Below are 20,113 nucleotides of genomic sequence, written 5' to 3'. Positions count from 1 at the left end.
AGTCCCAATGCCTCAGACTTCTCTCAGACAAATGCACATGCTCTTGCTTCCCCTTCATGATGAAGTACAGACAGTCAAAAAGCCCGAGGCTGAATCGATTTAGTCTTTGCAGATTAGTTTAAGCTGCAGAGGTTAAACTGAGAAACAACTGGACAGACATTCACCTTTGATTCAGGAAATGCAACCACATATCTGCAGTGGCTCAGGCCAGAAGCTGGGGGTCATTGAAGCATGGCTTTCTGGCATGTAGCCAGCATGGACTGTGTGTTCATTTCCTCTTCCTGCTGCCCCTGAGGTCTCTGAGATTTGCAGTCCAGAATCACAGCAGAAGGACTCTGCATGATTGCTCATCACTTCCTCTTCCTGCTTCTAGGTGCCTCTGAGATTTGTAGTCCATAGTCACAGCTAGTAGTAAGTTTAGCAGGGCAGGGCAGCTTTGTACTTGGACCAAGGGAAGTTTACCCCCCACTCCCTGGCCCCAGGCCCCAGACCCCAGCTGGGGTTTGCCTGGGGAAAGCAGTCCCCGCATCCCCTTCAACCCTTCTCTGCTGGAGCTGACAGCACAGGCCAGCCCAAAGGCTGGGAAGCATGTTGGGGGACTGTGATTTAACTTGAACCAGGAAGGGGTCTGGGACAGAAGTTTTATAAACCAGTTTGACCCAAATCAGTTAAGTCTGACATTACATTCAACCAGGTTTATTTTAAATTCGTTTCAGCCATTTTGAAACTGGTTTATGTGCACTGAGCTTCTGTTCCGTTACAGGTTTAAACCACTTTCTGATGACTTAAACCATTTTATGTCTAACTTCTGTCACTAGCCCAGATCTCTACAGATGCACTATTGTCTGTGAATGACCTGTTCATTTTATTTTTCTTCAGTCCACACATTCACATGCAAATAGCCCCTTTTGCAAACATGGCTGGATATGCTGCCCTTCCAGTTACCTGTTTGCCTGCTCCTGGGCATATTTATCATGTATGTGCAAAGTACCTTTACCATACAACTAAACTTGCCCTAGATACCAAATGGGTAGCAGGATTGTAGCTTGTATAAGAACTAAAATGTTCAATTCTAACTACTTTGACATCCAATTCAAATGATAGCTCAATACCTGACTAGATAGCTCAACAATGAGCATTAGTAGCAGAAGCCTCTCTGCTAAGGGAAGGGTCTCAGGGAAAACTATATAAGCTCATTCATGTTGAGGGGCTCTTTACTGAACTGTACTCACTTGCTAGAGGCCCTTTGCAGACTTTTGCTAATGCACTCCTGTGTGAACAGGAAATGGCCATAAAAATGGTGGGTATTTCAGGGCTGCCACTAAAAGTATGCCCATATCTTTGGGTATGAATTTGATGTTGCGTGGGCTTCCTTTTACAGCAGGAAACAGCCTTTTTGGTGTTGGTTTTGCAAAAGCCGCTTGCTTGTTCTTTTGTGCAGCCTAGGTCATAAACACAGGTGCAAGCAGGAGGACAGAATAGGAGACAAAACTGACCTTTAAAGTTTTGTTGCAGATCACTGTGTCTTACTACTAAAAGCATACTGGCTTACACAAATAACTTTTGACCTCTGCCCTTTTTGCTTGTGTCTGAGTATTGTGCCAGAAGCATTTGTCTTTGGGTCCTGACACATGGCCTTTTTTTGTGTGTGTGTGAAGTCTGAGACACTGGGACTGTCTAGATACTGAGTTACTATCATTGTTACATCTTCCTTAGCTGCTCCTCTTTGAATGCAGCAGTAGACAATGGAAGCAATGGCTGTAATGAAAAGAAATAGTTATATTAAAAATACTTTAGTTTCACTCATACATTAAAATTCTCTTCTCTGAAAAGAGTCTGTGATTTATTCCTGTCACTTGTCCTAAGGGAGAATATATTGGCTTAATCTCTGGCCCAGACCTTCAGATGGGGTAAATTAGTACACCTCCCTGGAAATCAATAGATAGACTAATTTAACCTGCTTATGATCTGGTCTGCTGAATCCAATAGTCACACCAATTTACATCAGCCTTTGGATCTGGCTCACTGATTGTAATGGGGTGATAACAATTTACATCAGCTGAGCCTCTGGTCCCACCGTTCCACAGAGAAAGGTTGGATTGGTTTAAATTGAATCTGTGCATCCAGTCAATTCTTTTTTTTTAATTATATTTAGGCTTCAAAAGGTTCAAAGAGTTCATGATTGTTGCCATTCTCTGCATGAACAGTCATTTCAGCGTGCTTGGAAAAGAGGAACTGGCAACCGACCAGTCCTTAGCAGGTGAATACCATCAAAGCTTCCTTGAAATCAGTGAAGTTATGAGGTTTATACAAGGTGAAGATCAAGCCCTAAATATTCTGTGCAGAAGGAATGTGCCTTGTTTCCTATAAATATGTTTTAGTAATTCACTGGTATAATAAGACACTACTTGGCCAGCTGCAAATTAATTCAGATGTTGCTTTCTATATCTTGAATACATTAGAGGTGGGTTGTTTCAGCTATGAAGTCATCTGTGAAGAACACAGCTGTATTGGGAAGCTTGAAAGAGAAACAAAAGGTGCCTTTCAGGGCTCATACTCTTATGGCTTTTCAATGGGAAGAATATGTTGAAACAACACTCCTGTAAGTGGAGAAAATATAGTGCATAACAGCTGTTCAGCAGTAACAGGGGGAATGCTTCCAGTTTTCTTTATTAGTAAAAGGAAAGGGGCTTTTTCAAAGTGCTCAAACCATGCAGTGTAAGCATTTCAGAGGATTACTGATAAATACCTGTAAACCTTTGAGATGACATTTTGCAGCTAAAAATGACACGGTTCATCTGGAACTTTTAGCGTAACCTCCCAGTTAGTCACTGAGTATTCTGTTTAGTTAGTTTTTGTGCAACAAGATGAGGGCCAGATGATTACCACAGTGTCCCCTGCAAAAATGCAACCTAATTAACTGATTCCAGGGAGAATCCAGTTCTTAAAATAATGTAACAGAAGGCAGATCAGATTCCAACTATACCATTCTCAGAGACAAGGGCGTGTCCACACAAGACACTGACTGCATAGTAGCCCATGACTACTGTCTGATGTGATGCAAGCTATTACACCGTCAGCATCACAAAAAAGCCGTTCCTCAGTGCGACCACACTGTAACTCCTGTTAGTGGAGACACAGCCAGGGAGTATCATTCGTAATATAACATTTAAGTTCAACCAGTTCACAGGGACTCTCATTACCTCCATATGTTCCTGTAAGTGGGTAAACAGCACCTTGTCATTCATGTTTTCAAATGTCAGTGACAGAACTAATAGGACACAATATAAAGCTGATGCTCTGCCTCCGTCCATCAGCTTGACTGGAAAAGGGGGCTTTACTGTCTCCTAAGTATACAGACTAAATGAGAGATATCCTTGTCAGGAGTTTCTGGGAGCTGGCAAGATGCCATTTTTTCAATACCCTCACTTCTGCAAGACAGAGTGGAAATAGTTGTTGTTGAGAAAGTTAACTCTAAAGGAAGGTTTATGGAAGCCTGGCCTATTTCTTTTCCGAAAGTGGCTGGAAAATTGCTCTCCTTGCCATTATTTTTTGTCAGGAGTACGCCTAGATTCTTTTTTACTCTTTTGCCACCTACAAAGGACTTAAGTTCATTTTTCTTACAGATTTTCCTTGCAGTTTGAAGGATAGACAATAAGTCAGGTGCATCGCCTGGGGCCTTGTCTTTGTAACTGCATTAGACCTGCCATGGTCTGAACTGACAGTCAAAGTAAAGATAAGGTTGTCCCATAGATCTACCAGATTATTAGTGTGCCTCAGGGAACACCAGACAGGATCAGACCATTGGCCATTTAGTCTAGGATCATGTCTCCAGCAGTGGCCAGAATTGGATGCCTCAGAAAAAGGAACAGGTAACAATATGGAACTACATGACCCAGAGAAGAAACTGCTACAGCTAATGACTTGCCATTATTAGCCATATGGCTGTATAATACTTGTCTTAATCCTACTAAACTCTTGGCCTTAATGGCACATTGTGGAGAAGTGTTTGATTCATTTTTGGACACTAGATTTAGTTTACTTCTTTAACAAAAAGCACAAAAGTTAAGGACCCACCCCTGTGTAATGTATCACTGCATGTAGGGAGGGAAAAACTGTATGTTCTTTTACAAAGAGAAATGGGAAGAGAAGAGGAGAAGGAGGACTTAGCTTTGCTCTTCTATTTGGTACAAATGACTGAAATTACCATACTGGCCTAGATACTACACTCCTTTTCCCAAGTCTTATAGCAGCAAGTAGTTACGGTAGAAGCAATATAACTCAGAGGGAAGTTAGAGAATGTCATTTATCTCATGTATACTTTTATGTAAATTAAAAAACTATGTTGCTAATGTAACAAATATTACTTGTAAGAATTATGCTGAATGCAATTCGTGTGTGTGTATATATATGCACAGATATATGTACATACATATATGAATGTGCATATACATTCACACATATATACATATGAATATATGTGTGTGTGTGCATATATATAGCAGCTATCAATACACTGTTGACATGCACCACTTGAAAGCTTTACCATAACATTACCACATTCCTGCAAGTACCTACTATATATCATCAATATGTGTGATATGCTGTATCACAAAAATTATTCTCACTATTTTCGAACTCAGTATGTATGACACTTTAATAATGGCCTCCATTTTTCTCTTTATACCAGGCATGGGGGTTGCAAAGCTCTTCAAAAGAGTTAGTCAGAATTTTTCAAAATTCACAACTTTGCTGAAAATATTCACCAGAATTTCAGTAAAAGATGTTTGAATGAAATCATGTGCAAAACTGGTTTTGTGTTTTTGCAAGCTATAAGTGTTTGCAACAGAAACCAAAAATCTAAATTTCCACAGCCGTTTTCATTTACATTTTCAGCTGTGATAAAACAAGTGAGACATTTTTGCTGAAATGTTACTGAACATTGACTCATCTGAACAGTTTTACTCAGCAATGTTTTTTTTTTATAAAAGAGACTGCCAATTGCATAAAATATTGATGTATAATGCAAAAAAACAAAACCTCATATATATTAGCTTTGGTATTCACAAGCTGGATGCCTACACCTTAAAAAAAATAAATCTCTATGCTATATGTGGTGTTTTCTCAGCCTATTCACGAGAGCTTCAAGTGGGGATCACTTACAGAAGAAATTATTTTGATTTTCCCTATTTTTGTTTTGTGTCTTCAAAAAATCATAAAAGCCCAAATACAATTTTCCGTTTCACAACTATATTGTATTTGAAAGTGATAAATCATCATACTGTTCTTCCCTCAGAAAAGCAATCAGTTTCAAGGCTTCTTTCAAGGCAGAGACTGTAAGTTGTGTGGGTGAGACACATGCAAAAGTTTGCTAAGTCAATAATAATGACCCAAGTCTGAACTCTCATGATACTTCTTCAAAAGAGAAAGGCAGGGGAAAAAAAAACAGGTGTGGCTCACTTCGGGCTCTATTTCACCACAAAAGATCTTGGCTCTGCACCCAGGGTGAGTTATTCAGCTGGGCAAAGGAATCGTTTTCAAAGGTACCTCTTGAAGAGATTTGTTTGGGAATGAAGAACTTATGCCTATGCACCCATCCTTTCCCACGGGACTCTTTCATGCTGGCCAAAATTGTTTTGATGAGTTTGGGGACCATTTGTTTGGAATGCTCTGATTAAATAGAAAGGAGCAATGAAGTACATGGAAATGCATGGTTACTCTACCAGGTACCTAGGGGAGACAAAAAATTGGGACATCTCTCTACAACCAAAGTAGTATGAGTTGAGTGTTTGGGAAAGACCCTGAGAATCATCTTCTAGGAAAAGTGTTAAATTAGGAAGTGAAAATTAATCACCTTTTACAATGTACATAATTCACTGTTTTTACCCCCAATGAAAACACACTTTACTGTTTCAGTCACGGCGTTTGTGTAGCATCACAAATGCTGGAGCTCTCTGGCTAAGCTAAACTAGGCTGATGCAGGAGAGGGAAAGGCAAAAGAGAAAATAAAATGGGGAGGAGAAATGACATGCTGAAGAGGGAATGTCAGCAGGAACTTTGGGTTCATATTCTAGATATTTAGGCTTTGTCTAATTCACATGGGAATGTAAATTGCTAACACATGCACTCTCTCTCTCCGTCTCTCACTCAGTCTCTCGTCTTGAACTGGTTTGCACTTATTTCAGACCAGAACAACAAAGGCCTACAAGGGTCATGGTATGTCACAGTTGACAGTGGTGGCCTGCGACAGCAGTGATATAGAAGCTTGTTTGCTTGTTTCATCTTTCTTCCTCCTGACTTTCAGTGACTCACAGAAACTGACTACAGTCGTGGGAGAATCAGATTTTGCACTTTGTAGGTGATTCCACAATTTCCAATTGTTTTTTCTTTCCTGTGCCCCCCCGAAAAATCAAGATTTCCTGTGAACTGAAACTCATGACATGTTAGATTGTTTTTGATCAAATTGAATTGTGTCATCCTGATTTCAATCTTTTTAATTTTTAAAATAAATTTTACACAAAAATAACATATTTAAAAATATTTTTGAAAGCCCAAAGCATTCTGTTCTAAAAGAATCAAAATAAGCTTTTTTTTTTCAGAGAAGGCATCATTGAAATGAACAGGTTTTTCAAAATGTGCTGATTTTGATACTTTTTCTTACCAGAACCAATAACAATGCCTGAAAAGGGGAGAGAACCGCGTTTCATTAACTTAAATCAGTCAAAAACACATGTAAAAAAAGTCAACTATGAACAGTTCCTCCTTTTTCTAGAACTTCTTAGCTCATTTTCATGTTATCTGCTAATGCTAGTGGGAGTCTTGGAAATTCCTTGTTACAGTTCTTTTAACTTAGATTGACACAACTGGATGCAGTTTTCTACATTCAGCTTTTCCTTACTCTTATGTAATTGGCTCAGCTGTACTCATCCTGGTCTCTAACTGCTAGAGATTGCTTTAAGCCCTGAAATATATGGTTTAATATTCTTTTCCAGAAGGTTGTCAGCATGAATCATTAGAAGCTAAGTTATTTCTGCTACCCGTATTAAGGTTTAGCCCCTCTGGCATCTTGCTAGGTTTTGGTTTCAGTGACTTTTGGTGTCAGTGAGTTCCACAGTCCACTTACATGGAAAAAGTGTTTCCTTTTATCAGTTTTAAATTCTGCACCTTTTCATCCCACTGAATGCACCTTTGCTCTTGAGAGACAGAGCAGACACTCCTGATCTACCTGTATTAGACCCTTCATTATGTCATATAGTTTACTATGTCCCCTCATATTCTTCTCATTTTTAAGGTAATATCAATTTTTAAAATCTCTCTTCACATGAGAAGATGCTCTCTGCTTTATTAGCACAATATGGGCTCTTATTCTTTCTGCATTTGTGCACAATTTCTTACTAGAACCAAAACATTCATCAAGCCCAAATTCACTGACTCTGAAGGCTTTGGTCTAGCTGCAGTTAATGTCCTTTAGGATTATTTTTATGTATAATTAGGTATGGTACAAGAATTACAGGATCAGTGCATTTGAGCATCCTATTATATTGTCCTTTTAAATGGATTATTTTAAAGCCATTTTTCTTAATAGCAGACAAGCACATACATTCCCTAGGGTTTTGTTTGAGAAAATAAAAGGATAGCAAGTGTTATTTGGTAGGTGTTCAGAGGCGTAAGTCACAACTGCACATCACTGCTTAAATGGTAGTGTATTAGACCTAATGATGCCATTCTCTTGTGGCAGCTTTTAAAAAGGTGACTTTTACAATATGGTCCATGGAGTAATTCTTGCACATGCTTTAAACTTCCCTTTGATATGTGAAATCACTTCAGCATGTATCAGCTTAAAGCAGCCACTACCTTCCTCAACACTAGCTCACTAGATCATCTCAATCATCTGGTTGCACCATCTCAGAAGGCAGCGCAGAAACACCTTCTTTTGCACACCCAGGAGCTGGGAAAGAGTTGTGATTCCCCAATATGCCTAGCAATGGCTAGAAGGTACCAGTAAATGCAGTAGTCTGGCTCCTGAGTCTTGATAATACTTGCATTCGAAAAAGACTTTGAGATCTGCAGCTAAATTGCATTACAAGTGTAAAATTCTAATGCCAATAGGAGTTTTGCCAAACAGTCTTCAATGGAGTCTGGATTCCTTTTATAACTGAAGAGTTTTAAGGGCTGGCTTATCAACTGGTGTAAATCAACATAGATCTATTGAGGTCAGAAGTGGCAGTATGCTAGCTGAGGATCTAACAATAATGTTCCATTCTGGTGTACACTGAAAGAGTGTCTTATGGATAGCCAGCTGCTTCCCACCTTTTGGGCTTCATTCTTGGGGCACTGACAGACTCCCATTGGCTTCACTGAGCATTGCAAGGGACTCAGGCATACAGTTAGTGAAAAGTGCTTCCTGCTCCTGCATTAAGCCCCCCTGTGGGTTCAGAGTTCATGAGCAACTCTGTGGAGGGATGTAAACAGGGCTGCCATTGGCTTAAAGAGCCTATAAAAGAGAACCAAAGGGGAAGGGACAGTAGACTAGCCTTGCTGTGTAGGCATGCAGTTGAGCCAAAGCTAGCTGCACCAAGATGAGATTTCCAAACAGCCAGAGGATAAAGGTTGCAATCATCTGGGATAACCTGCAGCAAGGAGGGGAAGACTGCCCATTAGTTAAAAGGAGAAACCCCTATGCTTGATTAGGGAGTCCCCTGACCAAAAGGAGAAGGAGCTCCAGGGCATATAACCTCAGCACCTTGAGGAAGGCAGGCTGTCTTGCCTCATGTGTTTTGGGGACTGGAGCTTCTGGGAGAGAGGGGCTGCCATGGTAAACACAAAACCACCCTGAGAAGTGACAGCTCCAAAGGGAAGAAGTGCTGGCAAGGTGTCTTTTACCCAGAGTGGGAAAAGTATTTGTTTGAAAGCTGTTGCCTGTACTTTTGTTGAAGTTAAGTTTACAACTGGAGGTCCAGGTGTGGCTATTAGGGGTGCTTAGGATCCCATGCAAGGATGTCAGAGGATCATGCCAAACTTGGATCCTGCTAGGGGCAGGGACTTGCGATAGGGTACAGTGACAAGTGGAAGCAAAAAAGGAGGCCTCAGAGAGCAGGTCCAGGCAGCCTCAGGCCAAAGAAGGCTAGGGCCTGAGCCCCAAGGAGGCAACAAGGACCAGCCAGAAGTTGATGATAAGGCTAGGACTGAGGAGCCAGGATGGCACAAGTAGACACAAGCTTAGGAGTCTGCAGCCAGAGTAACTGGTGGGCCAAAACAGTCAAGAGGGCTGAAGCCTGTACAAGCTGGTGTGAAAAAATCTGGAGTGACATCTGCCAGGTATGGGTGTGGCTGTAGGGGAGGATGGAGGCCAAAAACATAGCCCATAAGGTACCTGGTGTCCTAGGATGCCAGTAAGGCCAGAAGGGCCACAACTGTTTTTCCAAGTGTCAAGTTTGCAGTGGACTGGGCCCTCGGGGCAGCCTCGCAAACCCTTTGAGCAACATCAAGGTGTGGCAGGAGAAATAAGGAAGGACATCGTGACGGGTCAGAGTGAGCAGGAGCTACTTCTCCAACAGGGGGTGTCCCAGTACTCCTCGGGCACAAATCCTGTCACAAAGCTATGCTTTAAATTATTTGTATCCCTATAATCTGAGGGCAGAAATTCTGAGGATTATGACGAGCTGGCAGACCTATGTTAAATATGCCACAACAGAAATGAACTTTAAAGGTGTCCCTAAGAAATTCTTATCCCTTGCAGCCAATTATTTGCATAATGGAGGAAAATAAAGATTATTTCATAAAAGTCAGGCCTGTTTAACTTTAGAGCTTTTAAGTCAGCGAAAATGCATCAGGCAATTATATTATACTTAAGGCTGAGATAATGGAACAATGAAAGATGTATGTTTGCATTTTGTAAAATTAAACTGTATGCAGTTATTTATCTTTTACCTTAATTGTTTGAGCTTGTTTCTAATGTAAACTGTTGTAATTTTAAATAAATATAATAGAAAAAACTTTCCTAGGTATCGGAAATCCAGAGTAAATTTACTTTGCAAATAGGCTTTGTAGGTATAGTTTATGCTGGTATTCTCAAACTGACACTTTCATTCAAAAAATATTTTGAATTCTTTACTGTAGAGTCGATTGTCCCTGTGGGGTTGTAAAGAGCATTGGACAAAGTAGCTTGATTCTGCATTCTCAGGTCTTTTTTTCTTTTTAAGTTTTCCTCTAGGCATGATAGATGCCTATATATTTGTAAACAAAGTGTGTGTGTGTGTGTGTGTGTGTGTGTGTGTGTAGCAGGAGAACCCAGTGCAGTCCTGTATATCACAAGAGCTTGAGGAGGGAAGAATTTCCAATTACTGTCATACACATGTGGCCTGGTGCACAGGATGCCTTTATCACCTGTTTTCTTGCCTCAGTCCCTTTCTCTTTGCCTCTTTCTTTACAGTAAAGAGAAAAGATTTTTTTGTCTCAAAAATCTGTGTGATTGTCCCATCTGGTGTCTCTGTAGGGAGTAGCGGTTGCTGCTATATAAGAATGTAGGTGTAGTAGTAGGGACCGAAGGGTATTTTCTATTATGGCAGGCTAGGCAATAGGAATCTTCATCCTTGGAGATTTTTAAGGCCTGGCTTGACAAAGGCCTGGCTGGAATGAACTAGTTAGGGATAGTCCTGCTTTGATCAGGGGCCTGGGCTAGATGACCATCTGAGGTCCCTTAGACCCCTAAATTTCTATGACAGAGGACAGCGTGGACTGTGGCTTGTTGTGCCAGATAATGGTAGCATAAAAATAATGTGGTTGTTGGGTGTGTCTACGTTGGCAAATGCTCCAGGGTTTACTTTGAAGCATTAGCCAGCTCCTGGGTGTGCAAAAGAAGGTGTCTTTTTGTGCTATACATGCAAGGCAAGCATCTAAACATAGGAGGAAGTGGGAGCTGATTTGCTGCTCATGGCAGCAGTCTGCTTCTGGCCCTGTACCACACCCCTGCAAGAGCCAGGAGGAACTCCAGGCTCCCCCTGGATACTAGTTCAGGGGCTGGCAGGGAGCAAGGGGCCAGGAGACAGCTGTGTCCTGGTGGCAGCTGGAAATTACTCCCTGCCCTTGGGATCTGCCTGCTACTGGGGCGGGCTTTGCTATTGGAGCCTGGGCAGGGACAATGTCCCCCTGCCCCAGCAGCAGGGAGCTCCTAGCCCCCACTCAATGATCTTGGAGTGGGGGCTGAGAACAATAATCTCCCAGCCCCTGCTCCACAGTCATGGAGCCAGGGCTGAGAGATGAGAATCTCCTAGCCCCCACTCTGTGATCGTGGAGTGGAGGCTTTGAGCCCCCTGCTGCTGGGGCAAAGGAACACTGTCCCTGCACAGGCTCCAGTGGCAGAGCCTACCCTGGCAGCAGGCAGCTCCTGGGACCAGAAAGCAGTCTTCTGCCCCCTGCTGCCTGACTGACCAGGAGAACATTTGCTTACAGTCAGCTGTCTACACATCCCATTCAATGCAATAATTACTCCCAAGTAAATTTGCTGCTTGTATTTACAGGTAGGAAATTTACCTACAATTACAGCAAATCACTGCATAATAAGCATCATCATGTGTAAATGGTGATGCTTACTGCAGAGTAATTTGCTCTAATCTCAAGTAAAGTATCTTGTGTAGACGCGTCCATTGAATGCAAACTTGCTGTGCCTTAGTAAGAACAACACAGGCTCCAGTTGAGACCAGGCTACTCCTATGGGAGGTGCTGCATACACAGAAATTACACTGAAGATTGGACAATATGAATAAACATAAAGGGTGGATATGATCAAAGTTATTCGCCAATTGGTATTGCCTTAACCAAACGTATTGTCTTTAAAAGGCCATCTTTCCTTGAGTATGGTTGCCTCACTCCATTCTAGCAACTGCTGAAATGACTGGGGGGGACAGGAAAAGAGGAGGAATTTGGGGAAAGAGTGAGTGAATGTCTTCCTCTAAGCAGCTGAACTTGAGAGATGAGGAGGTAATATAATGATTTTTTTTTAATTCCACAGACAGTTCTCCAACTAAGCTGAGGCTATGAAACCACTGGTCTCTTGTTGCTGGGTCATGTGTATGGATGGACACTACTCTGTCAGGAAAGGAAACCCCAGGTACAAGCAGAGATGCTGAGAAGAGGCTTTGATATAGCAGGAATTTTTATTCTAGTTTCCCTTTTTTCTTTAGGAAGGAAGGAAGGAAGATACCCTCAAAACACCGATACAGTGTTTAATTACCTGGTCATATATTACTCTTTTTTTTCCCCCCACAGGGCTCCTGTCCCATTGTGTGCACACAATGGATGATACTTGCTTAGGGAGTTGCTATTCAAATTATATTATGTTTGTTGTTCACTGTGGTCCCAGAATTTAAATTGTCCAGGTGAGGAGGCAAGGAGGGTTTAGTGTGTGTGGAAAAAACAACCTCGCCCTCACCCCGCAAAAAAAACCCCCAAAAACAAAAAACAAACAAACAAAAAACCCCACGAAACAACCCACCCCCACCTGCTTACTTTGGGTGTCTAATCAGAGAGGCCTAGGACTTCAGTTCTTCAGTGCATTTTGTAGCATTTTCTGTGTTCAAAAGATAGCTCCCATCAGCTCAGCGTCCAGGCTCTCAAGTAAAGCACCTAGAAAATGAGGAATATGCAATGAGTGGCCACCTGTGATTAATTGTAAGCCAGCCTGCCTAGCATCAAACAGGAACTCTATGATAGTTGCAGGTCTTGTATCTAGTTCTCTCAGGCATCATTCAATTGCCTTAATTATGGGAGAATTGTTTCTATTCTTGCAGTTGTATACCTCGGGTACCGACTTGTTGCAGCTGGAGAGCTGCTTTGATAGAGCTTGGCTCCAATTATGGGCTGCTTTCAACCAGGCTGGCACCCCTGTTGCTGCAGTCACGGCTCCCTATGATGGTTCTGCCACCACTGTTTCTCCTTGTTGCTTGGCCCCTGTGTGAGCAAAGCCCCACACCACCAAAATCCTGCTGAAGTTCACCAGCTGCACAGGGCAGGTAAAATAGCTCTGCCTCATCTGGACCACAGACTCTTAAATTTCCAACCCCTAGCCTGCCTTGTTCTCTAGACACCTTCCAAATTCTGCAACCAAAGAGGTAGGAGTCTTACAAATTGCAGTCACCTTCACTACCCAAGCCCATTTCATCCCCAGATTAGACCTGCCTTATGCACTGAATGAGGCAGGGTGTTGTAGAACAAAGCAATGTGCAGTCATATAATTAACACTGTCCTGGCATATACCCACAAAAATGAGCCAAGTTAAGGTTGCACTTTAACCTTGATTCTGGCCTAACCTAATTTTTGACTTTGTGACTTTAGTACTGTTCTTTTAAGAGTTGTTCTGTGTGTAATAATAGAATTTAGGCATGGCAGGGCCTGTTTTACTGGTCCATTAATGCATGATTAGGGCACTTAAAAGCAGAAGGCTCCAGGCCTCCTACCTCACAGTGCACCCAAGGCATGTATAAGTGGTTCCATAAAACAGGCCCCAGCGTGTCTTAATACTGCTATCAGAAATCTGAAGACTCATTTCAACCTAGGCTATGAGTGAAAACTCCTAATGCCTAGCAACCAAACAGCAGCTTAAGATGAGCATTGGGTCTCTCCTCATGCCTTGCATAATCCAAATGATTTGTCCTGAAAAGTACAGTTTCTGCTTTGTAGCATTCTGAGGAGTTTTAAAAACTCTCTAGATAAAGCCAAAGATTTTGAGTAAGGAAGTAAATGCAACTGTTGATTTAGCCCGGAGGGACTGTTATAAATATGTGTCTGTTTATTTTTCCAGCAACATGAAGGAAGAGTCTAACAAAGAAAATCCATTGGATTGAAAGGTGACTCAAGTGATTAATGACATATTCGTTTAGCACATGGGGTGGTCTTATTGATTTCAAGGTGAATAACATGAGGAGGGGGAGGGGAAAGGTTGTAAAAGTGAAACCCTTGAAAAATTAATTAATCACAGAAACAAAAGTATTAGCCTTCTTGACATGTCTGGAATTCAAAATAAAGTTCTATCTTGCAGGATTCCTGCGGTTCTTCTGTAAAACAAGTCTGCTGCCTGTTTCATATGCATGCAACATATCAATAAATTTTTAATTTCGTTTAAGTTTGGGCTTGTTAGCGGGCTGTGCCAGAAGAGTTTTTGGATGGCTGCAACTTTATTTTATTTTTAACATAGGGAATTAATTTAATGGGAGAGATTCAAGTTTGAACGCAATGCCGATGAGGAAGAGTTTGTTTATATATGTAGCAGGATGGGTTTCAAGCAAAGTTCACAGCTTCAGGGTGCAACGTAATATATGAATATTATCACCTGTATTGCAATAATACCTAGAAGTCCCAGCATGGGCCAGGCAGTTTACTAATACAATACCAGACCTACCTATAAAGTGAGCCTAACAAAGTCCCTTAACACCTACAGACCTGAGCACAGAAGAATCCAACTTTTCCTGTTAGGTTGTTACCTGAAAGGCAATTTCCTATTTAGGATGGTCTTGACCCGTTTTGAAGATCTGGAGTGAGATATATATTGGAATTGCACTGGGAATTGGAACCATCAGAGGAGCTACAAGAAGGCTTGCATGATGATAATGCCGTACAATATCCCATTCCAGAGGTAACGAACACATAGATTATGGTGGCCACAACCTCATCCAAGAGGTCATGGAACAGGCCTCCAGCAAGCTTATTGTGGGAGTATTTACTTGAGAGTGACAGCTGCTCTATCCTTTCAAAGTATTGTGCACAGTTAGATAAGGAATATAATTTCCTATAATTTTCTGTAGGACAGTCAGCCCCTACAAAGCTTCTGGGAAAAGAAAATCATTCTCCATTACATTTTACAAGACTTTTCCACAGAGGACTGTGGCTGGGGTATGGAATAGACAACAGATTCAAGCTGTCAAAGGTCATGTTTATCAGGTGTTTATATGATTTGACCAGCCCCTGGCCTTCTTGTTAGATAGTTTGTGTTGTAGGGAATACTACATTCAGAAGCAAAAACAAATATAACTTCACTGGAATTAATTTAAAACCATCTGTAGGGCTGTTACATAGAACCTTTATTACCAGGAGCAGCTAACAGACAGCATGATTGCAGAACAAAGGCTAGCTTGACTGGTGGAACATCAAGACCATTAAAAGGAGAAAAAATAGTTAACACCTGTAGAATACAGATTTTAGAAAGGATCAGGTTGATTACAAGGTGCCATGAAGTCAATTGACTCCCTCAGCATTGCCTGACTAGAAGTGCCACTGCCTGTTCCAGGCACTTGGTTTTAAACTTTGGCTAGAGCAAGGATCAAAGAGGGTACAAGTGCACCAGTACACCCCTCTTGGATATGCCTCTGGTTCTATGTGTATTCTCTCTTGTGCTTGGCACCACTTCTTCTTCAGCAATCCCTCTCAGTTGACGATGACTGTCTTCCATGATTGTCTTATCGGTGGGTCTAAAGATGGCTGATGAGGCTAATCCAGGATCAACAGACTGTCCCAACTCAGGCATGTGTTTCTGGGTGGGGTGGGTGGCTCCAGATTCTTGATTTGGTCCACAACATGCTGTTTATGCTGCTCCTGCTTTTCCATCTCTTATTGTCATTGTAAGGTTTCAAAGTTCTGAGATCCTTGAGGCAGATTCTTTCTCCATTTGAAGCAGTTCTAGGTGATAGTCACCTATGAATTGATGTCAATGTTGCATTTTTTTCAAGTTGGCCTTGAGGACATCCATGAAGTGCTTTATCTGGGCTTCTCTTGAACATACACCTTGACTCAACTGGGAGAATAAAACTTGATTAGGAAGTCTGGAGTCAGACATATGGATGATGTGACCAGCTCAATGAAGTTGATGTGAAATGATCGTCACCCCAATGCTTGTGGCATTTGCTTGTGAAAGGATGTGAATGTTGGCGTGCCTGTCTGCCACAGGATTCAAAGAATCTTCCTCGGGCATCGTTGATTGTGCTTCTCCAATGACTTGAGGTGTCTCCTGTACAATATCCATGTCTCAACTCTGTACAGTAAGGTGAGGATCACATTGCTTGATAAACCATGAGCTTTATTTTGGATTTGATATCGTGATCTTTGAACGCTAAGTTCCTCAGGCATCCAAAGGCTGCACTTGCACATTTGAGGTGATATTGGATTTCTTTGTTGATGTCAGCCTTCTGCAAGAGAGATCTTCCAAAGTACTGGAAATACTCATTGTTCTCTAGAATCTCACCGTGAATCTGAATTACTGGAGCTGGGAACTGCTCATTAAGAGCTTGTTGATGGAGAACCTTAGTCTTCTGAATGTCAGTCCCATTTTCTTGTATGCCTCAGTAAAGGTGTCAACAATTGCCTGAAGGTCTGCTTCTAAGTGAAAACAGACCACAGAATCATTAGCATACTAGAGCCTGATGACTGAGGTCAGGGTGGTCTTGGTTTCAGCTTGGAGTCAGCTGAAATTAAACAGCTTACCATCCATTTGGTAGTTGGGAGCAAATTTGCTCCTGACAGGCTCATGTGTAGACACGCTCTCAGGGAAAGCTTATTGCACAGTAGGCTTTCTGCACATTAATTGCACGTGGTGACAAGGCAAGAGGGTAATTTTCATGGTTGTATCTCAATACCCCTCTCAATAACTGCATGGAAATTTAATTTGCTCCTTTGAAGGGAGAATTTCTTATGCTGCCATGGTGAGGCAGAAAGAGGACTTAGTCTAAAAGGATATAAGGGTCCCATATTTTCAGCTGTATATCCAAGAATTTGGGTGTTCCTACTTCCTCCCCAACCTAAAGGAATGGATGGAGCCATGTCTCATTTTTCCCACTCTTGAAACTTGCCAGTCATTGTAGCTTAGCCAAAATGGGGATGACAACTTCAAACTCACTCACTATACCACAGAGCAAAAGCAGGGGGGAGGGTGATATCATGGAAACGTGGGATGTATCATGATTCTGAGGGGAGTCTGAGTTTTAGTGGCGATGTCTACATGAGACACTGACTTCACAATAACCCAAGCTACTGCGTAGTAGCACCAATGAACGGCTTTTTTGTGACATCACTGTGCAGTAGACCGATACTACTGCACAGTGGCACTGCATCACTGTTGTTGCCCTGCAATGCTACTATGCAGTTAGTCTCAGGCTACTGCAAAGTCAGCGTCTCATGTAGACATGGCCAGTGCCTCCTGGGGCTACTCCTGAAGTGATGCAACTATGTAGTACTCCCTCCTCAGGTCTGTGCCAAAAGATAGAGGATAATCCTTTGTGCAGTGGCATTTCCAAAGTGCCTGCTTCTGTGTTACCTATGAAAACACACCTGTGCCACATAAGCTGTGCCTGTTATTTGTCTAATACACCTTAGCTTCCAGAATTTATCTTCTGGGGCAAGTTAAAAAACAAAGAGAGTTATGGAAATAGGCACTATAATGGAGATGGTCCCTGTCATCGGCACTGGTGACTGCTGCTAACTTTTGCTTTTGGTTCCTTTAGATGGCACCATTCTCCTGTTCTGCAGCTGCATTAAAACCTTATCTCCTCAGTGTCAATTAGTATTCATAGTACAAAAGGGAGAAAATTCCTTCATTACACCAGAGCCCAATACCACCAATATAATTGAGGTGGTGTCAGCATTTCCATCATAAGCTGTATTTTTTCAGTGAAGGGGGAGGTTACATCTGGGCTATATAAGTATGCAAAAAAACCTCAGCCCTACAGAGCAATTGAGTCCCTCCCTCCCTCCTCCTTTTTTATGTGCAGGTAACATCCAAGAATGCCACTTCTGGGGTGGTTTTCTTGTATGGCATTAAAAAATTTCAAGCCATGTAAGCACACCTAGGCACCTAAGTATGGTTCTATTCCACCCTGCTTGAGGTCCTGAAAAACAGTTAAGGCAAAAGGTGGGTGGGTCCTCCTCTTCTTGCTATTTTTGTGTGATTCGGTCTTAAGGTCACATAATACAGCATTGCAGAAGTAGGTGCATTCATGGATTTTTAGGGTCTTTGAACAGGGTGGAATAGAATCACACTTAGGTGACTAACTCCACATTGATGCCCGATAGGTAGAATAGAATCTGACCTTTGGGCTCAGTACAGCTATACAAAAAGCTGAAGCCTGAGTTGGTTCAATCTTTGCAGGTTAGTTTGACATGTGTAGATCTAACCAATTTGCAAGTGAATAGACATTCACTTTTGATTCCGGAAATGCAGCCACATGCCTGCAGTGGCTCAGGCTAGAAACTGGGGGTGCCAAAGCAAGCCCTCCTTTCCCTTTGACAGCAGCCAGAAGGCTGGAGGGAATCTGATAGAGGGGGTGGGGAGAGAGCTGGCCAGGCCCTGGCAAGCTGCTGAGTATGATTGGGGAGGGGTTTAAACTCCCACTCTCACATGTAGGAACCCCATCTGGGGCTTTCCTGGAGGGGGAGAGGGGAAGCAGCCCTTGCCAGGTTTGTCCCCAAGGAGGGGTGGGAGGGCCAGCCCAGGCCAGCCCCTTGGCGCCCACCCTTAGCAGTGCCCACATCTGGCTCAGCAAGGTGGGCAGATAGCAAGGCTGGCCCAGGTAGCAGCACAGAGGCAACACCATGCAGCTACTGGCAGGGGCCTTGGCACCCAGACTGGCAGTGTGGGACAAATCCTTTATGCCCACAGTCGAGGCTGGCTCAGAGGTGCTTATGGGCCTGAAGCCTGGCAGCTGCCTGCTGTGGGGGCACATGTGCCCACAGCCACCACTGCCACTGTCCCCCCTGCATGGTGCCTGCTCATCCATCTCACGTGGCAGCTACAGACAGATGAGGAAGCACTATGCAAGAGGTGCAGCAGTGGTGGCAGCTATGGGCACATGAGCCCCCACGGCAGGAGGCTGCCTGGTTCTGGGCCCCCACAGGCATCTCTAACCTGGCCTGGGCAGCCAGGGGCATGAAGGCCTCGTTCCATGCAGCCATTCCAGCTGCAAAAGCACCCACCCACAGCTGCAGTGGTGTCACTTCTGTACCCCTGCCTAGCCAGCCACCACCCATGCATGCCAGGCTGCATTGTCACAGAGCCACAGCCAGCTGGTAAGGGCCCTGACCCCATGGCCTGGCTGGGCCTGCCCCGCTATCCACCTGCCTCACCCAGGGCTGAGCTGTGCTGGCTTTGGGCACTGCTGCAGGCAGGTGCTGAGGCCTGGCCTGGGCACAGGTTGCTAGGAATAATCTGGGCACACAGCTCCCATGGCCCCAGCACAACCCTGGGAAGGGCTCTTCCCCCATGTCCCCGCCTGGGCCAGCACCTCTGCATCTGCCTTCAGCAGTGCCTACAGGCAGGCCCAGCTCCGCACCTCTAGCCCCAGCCTTAACCTCAGCATCAGGCCCAGGCGAGTCAGGCAGATGGCAGGGCCATTCCAGCCAGTGTCTGGCGACACCCCTGCTGCTAGAGTAGCAAGGGGAGGGGGCCAGACCCTGACAGAGCCTGCTCCACCCCAGCCAGGCAGACCCCAGCTACAGTTCCCTGGGGAGAAGAGTGGGGATAAAACCTTTCCCGGCCCTTCACCTTAGGAGGCCATGCCCACACCCTTGCTACAACTAGAAAGCAGAGGGGTGGGGCCAGCTCTGCTCTCTGGAGCAGACATCACAGCCCAGCCCAGCCCAGTCAGGGGTTGAAAAGTATATTGGGATGCTGGGGGACTCTGATTTAACTTAAACCAGGAAGTGGCCTGGAACATAAATTCCATAAACTGGTTTGACCCAAATCAGCTAAGTCTGATACTACATTCAACGAAGTTTATCTTAAACCAGTTTCAGCCACTTTGAAAGTGATTTATGTGCACAGAACATTTGTTCTGTTACAAGTTACAAGTTTAAGCTAGTTTCTGATCACTTTAACCAGTTTGTGTGTAACTTCTGTCCCTAGCCTTGAAGTCTCTGTTGATTTGACTGAGTTTTGGAGCAAGCCCTTAGTACTGCAATTCAAATGAATTTGCCAAAGGCTAGAGCACTTCCAGCTCATGTAAAGTGGTATAGCTTGCTCCTCCTTTTGTCACTTTGGCCCTTGGGTCCAGGCTGAGGTAGGGCCTTCAGGTTGAGGGAGAGGAACAGCATTTTCCATAGTTTCATAGTTTCATAGTTTCTAGGGTTGGAAGGG

This window comes from Gavialis gangeticus, unplaced genomic scaffold, assembly GCF_001723915.1.
Source record: "Gavialis gangeticus isolate Ggan-Ray unplaced genomic scaffold, GavGan_comp1, whole genome shotgun sequence".
NCBI lineage: Eukaryota > Metazoa > Chordata > Crocodylia > Gavialidae > Gavialis > Gavialis gangeticus.
Note: the sequence above shows the minus strand (reverse complement) of the source record.